A 5112-nucleotide genomic window follows, 5' to 3' on the forward strand; every position below is an offset into this window, starting at 1 on the left:
TCTTCTTGTTATTCTGGAGTCCAGGAGTCTGAAATTGGCAGATTCTGATTCTGCTTTTGGCAGTACCATGTTCTGAAGGTTCTAATGGAGAATACTTTCTTGCCTCTTTGAGCTTCTGTTCACTCCTGGAGTTTCTTGGCTTCTGTGACTTCATAACCTCTCTCTCTCTGCTTCCATCTTCACACAGGCTTCTTCTTTATCTCTCTGTGTGCTTCTCTGAGTCTCTTATAAAAATGCTTGCCAACAGATTTTGGGACCGCCAGTTAATTGAAGACGACTTCATCTCCATATATTTAACATAGTTATTATATCTGCAAAGACATGTTTTCCAAATTAGGGCATATCTACAGGGTTCAGAGATTAGGACATATCTTTTGGGGTGTTGCCATTCAACCCACTATTGAAGGAGAATGTAACAACATATTTCTTTTAATTCCATTTTTTCCCTTAAATCTGACATTGTCACTATATTCATTACATTTTCATGCAAAATGGAACAATGATGGATTGAACTAATTACTCAAAAAAGACTTAATAAGAACAAAATACTTTAAGCTTAGAATTGCATGGGGAAGAGTGGTAAAAATCAGAATAACAGTGGGATTCTTAGTTAAGAAAGATGAAGTTATAGTTTGAGGTTGGATAGATGATCCCTAATTTTACTTTTTCTCTCTCTCTTTGTCACAATCCTTTGGCAGAGAAGAGGCCAAAGTGAAGCTGGTGGTATTGTTCTAAACAACACTATGCAGAGGCCCACATGGTGAAGAACTGAGAATTCCAGGAAAAAAACAGTGAAGAACTAAGACCTGTCAAAAGTAACATGAGATTCACTTCCAAATCAAGTAAAAAGGTTAGATGACTAGTGCATTTACCCATTTTTTTTCCTTTCTTTCTTTCTTTCTTTCTTTCTTCCTTCCTTTCTTTCTTTCTTTTATATAGTATTTGTTAATTGTGTATTTACCAAGGAAAACTTTTTCTTAGCCCACATATTCATGTTTTATAGTTCAGGAGTACAAACTTCTAAGGACCTCAATCCAAAGAAATTCTTTATATTTCAAAATCACTTTGCACTCTGAAAGATTCCAGCCCTCCTCATCTCCTCAAAATCTTCCATGGAATCATAATTTCTGTAGAAATCTGCATATGCTTTCTTTCTTGGTTCAGCCACACCAAACTTGCACAGAGCTGCAACTCCCAGGGCAACAGTGAATGCTCCAACAATATAAAACTGCAGATGCTTGGCCAGAAGACCCAGCATCTGAGGTTTCACCAAAGCACCTGACGCCATGGCAGTTACTGTTCTCCACACCAGCCTCCTTCCCTGTAGATAGAGAAATGGATGTTTTTTTTTTTTTTTTTTTTTTTTTTTTTTTTTTTCCGCAGCATACCACATTTACCCATTTTTTTTTTTATTGCTACATCAAAATACCAGAGGCTGGAGACTCTCTAAAGAACTTTATTTAGTTCTATGTTAGGGTTAAAAATCCAAGATAAATCAGCTCCATAGATTTGGCCTTGGGTAAAGGTTTAATTGTGTATGGCCTCACTGAAAGGTCATGTGTGGTAGGGAGATTTTCACCTGGAGAGACAGGAAGTCAGAAACCAAGAAGGAGTCAGGTTTGTTCTTTATCATACCTGGCTTTCACGAGAACTAACTCAGGGTCCCATAAGAACAGAGTCCCTCTGACAGAAGCCCCTCAGGAACCAAAGAATAACCCACCAGTCTCTATCTCTTAAGAATTCTATAGCCTCTTATCACTGCTAAATATGGGACCAAGTTTCCAACATATGACTGCTTGAGGAACACCATGTCTGGACTGTAGGAAATAAAGCCCTGATGAACAGATCATTTCACATGGGACAGAAACACCCCGCTAACCCATTCTTGGATTCCTGAACCTCAAAAAACATTTCAGATAATAAATGTTATTTTAAGCTATTGAATTTTAAGTTGATTTATTATAAAAAATAAACTAGTACAGTTTACATAGTAATGATAAAGGCAGTTTTGAATGAATAATAGATACAAATATAACAAGATCACTACAATGACTAAATAAATACTGGGTTCTAAATGAGTGGCATGCGAAATAAGTTCAGAGTGGAGAAATATGATGTTCAGTTACATTGGTAGGGAAGGATTTGCAGAGAGGAAAGAATTGAACTAGGAAGGATTTGCATAGATCTTCTAGAATGTGTGCATAAATCAATACGCAGTAGATAGATGTGAATTTTATATATGCCCTGTGGAAACCAGTCTCATTACTTTATTGTTGAGGCACAGTAATCTATGTAATCTTTCATAAATTCCCTCAGGTAATTAGTTTCCTGGAATATTGTTGGGTGGCATATTTAACTCTTACTACTTTGCAGCCCTCTTTGAAATATGTGAATTTATTGGATGTACAGTTTTGCTGGAAAGTTATGCTAAGAAGTTTAATTCACAGAAAATACATAACATGTACAATTCAATATGATATGTGTAGACTGCAAATAGATTCTGAGCACTCCTCGGGGACTAGAGTCAGCAGCACTTATTCACTTCTCTTAGGAGACTTAATGCTTTGTTCCTCTTCCTGAATGGTGGCTACTAATTTTAGGACCCAGTATTCTTGATCTTTCAGGATTGTTAATGCCTATGTAGAATGTTGGAATAGGTTGAAATTCACCATTCAGCTTTTCTTGATGGAATTTCCGCAAACCGAGATGATGCAGATTCTGTCTTTCAAGTATCATCTGCCTTTGGCCTCTGCCTAGCCTGGAAATACCTGCTCAACTCTCATGCTAGCCTGTCTAACATGCTTATAACCAAGCCATGAGAATCCCGTGAGTTGGAAATCATTAGGAATTTACATCCTTCTTTAGTGGTTCAGAAAGAAAACTGGGTGGTGGCAGGTGGAACGTAGAATATAACTCCTCTAATCGGAAATAGCCATCTTGTTTTTGAATATTTATTCTAAAGATTGGTCTCTGCTTCATCTATATTGTTTCATGTCTGTTCTTCATCTCCCAGTGCTGATCTCTCAGACTTGTAGTAAAATATTATAGTGTTGTATTTGGGTTTATAGATAAAACCCATAGTGCTTTCAAAACCTAGGATATAAGGAATTTATAGGAATTATATTATGTACAGTGGGTTTCCTTACACTATAGAGTAGTTGAGGTGTGCATTTCCAAGTAAGATGAATGATATAATTAATAGGAGTACCTGATGTAAACATCTGAGCAAATGCTATAAAAATGAAAGTGATCTATTTTCTTTATAAACTCTTAAGAGAATTTTTTAATTTTTTTTAGTTGTACATGGATACAATACCTTTGTTTTATTTATTTACTTTTATGTGGTGCTGAGGATCGAACCCAGGGCCTTACATGTGCTAGGCGAGTGCTCTCCCGCAGAGCCACAACCCCAGCCCCCTAAGAGGATTTTTAAAATACGTTGAATTCTTCAGTTTTGGTAATGAAAGTGTAGAAAAAGCATAAACATGCCAGTCTATCCTCACTGATGCTCAGTACAGACCATTTACTTGTTCCCCATGAAACTTTGCTTCTGAACCCATGCTACTGTGTAAGACTGAGACAGGGAGAAGAGAAAGAAAGAAGATTTAAAGGAAGAGGGATGAAATATATGTAAGAAAAATAAATAAACATGTTGATGGGAAGTTGGATAATCTTTTAAAGTAGCTATCCTGTGAAACAGTATAGTATTTGAGAAGCTAAATTCCATTAGAAGTCATAGAAATAATGCAGTATATGCTTTCTTTCAGATTCATCGTGCTAGATTATTGTCAGTTGTTAAGAATTAATCAGTCCCATCAGTGATAAGAAAGAGCTGAGAGATACATTTGACATGCAGAAAAATCTTTTTGACACTTTAGAGTCCTTCCAATCTCAATATATAAATGACAGGGGCAAGAAGCAGCATCTTGTTGTAATTAGTCAGTGTGGCTCTTCTACCTTCACTTTTCGGCTTCATGCCCAGGCACTTAAAACCTATAATCACACTTTTCCATTCTATGAGAGACAGCATTTCAATGTCACTACTCAGGGAATTTACCAGGAAATAGTTACCAGCTATGAGAAAAATAAACTAATTGATCATGGTAGCATAAAAATTTCTCTTTAGCAAAAAGTATATGTTGGCCTCTGCGTTTCTCTGTCTGGTTGTCTTAAACTTGACTCACTCACAGCTCTGTGGCTAGAGCTTGTCATCCTGGCTGCTGGCCAGGGCATTCATTACCTCTATTAAGCATCCTGTGTATATCCTGGGAAATACTGATGCCCTAGCTTCTTTGTGTGCCTTCTTTGTTTGTTCATAAAGCAGCACTTAGTAAAGAATAAATTATAGGAGTGAGGAGAGAGAAAGTTCCTCCCGCATCCTTCAAAAAAAAAAAAAAAATGAAACTAGTATACTGTGGGAGAAAAACACATGATCCAGTTCTAATATGTATTCTTCACAATTAGTCTTTCTTTTCATGAAAGATATTCTAGAAGTGCTTTGGGTCTGCTCTCCGCTTTCCATTTCTCATTTGATGGTCTTTCATTTCTTTCATCTGTATGCTTCCTTTACCACAAATACCTTCTTTCTCATCACCCATCTTCTGTATTCCAGTGAGACAGCATTTTACCAAGATTACTTTTTTTTTTTTTCATTTTAACAGGTCTATGTCAAGAAACTTAAGCTCCAAACTAGTTTGGCTCAATATTACAATCAAAAGAGAAACATCGTAGATTAAAAGCTCCATTTTTCAAACATAGTGTAGGATTTCTCTCAGGATGATTGTAACATACAGCGATAGCTTCTGTTTATATATACCTCTCAACTTCTATGAAATTGCAGTAACTAAATTAGGCACGCCATGTGTAAGAACTCAGGCTTCATTTTTAATGTCATGTCAACAAGAAAGGCAAAATGATATTTCAGATCACTGGAATACTTTATTTAATAGATATCAGGATGTAAGACTCAAAATTCACTCTGTTTGAGTAACCTCATGTGTGCCAAAGAGATAAAAACAATTCAGACTTTATAAATTCTCACACATATTCAGTGGAAACTAAGAAAAAATCAAATTAACTTCAGATTATAAAAGTGTTCCATTGAATGAAGCC

General features: G+C 36.2%; 1 pseudogene; it reads right to left on the reverse strand.

Moving 5' to 3' along the window:
* Positions 1-1060: 1060 nt before the first annotated feature.
* On the reverse strand, positions 1061-1288 carry LOC113185551 (cytochrome c oxidase subunit 6C pseudogene; annotated as a pseudogene).
* Between the last annotated feature and the right edge of the window lie 3824 nt (positions 1289-5112).

Source organism: Urocitellus parryii, chromosome 8 (genome assembly GCF_045843805.1).
Source record: "Urocitellus parryii isolate mUroPar1 chromosome 8, mUroPar1.hap1, whole genome shotgun sequence".
NCBI lineage: Eukaryota > Metazoa > Chordata > Mammalia > Rodentia > Sciuridae > Urocitellus > Urocitellus parryii.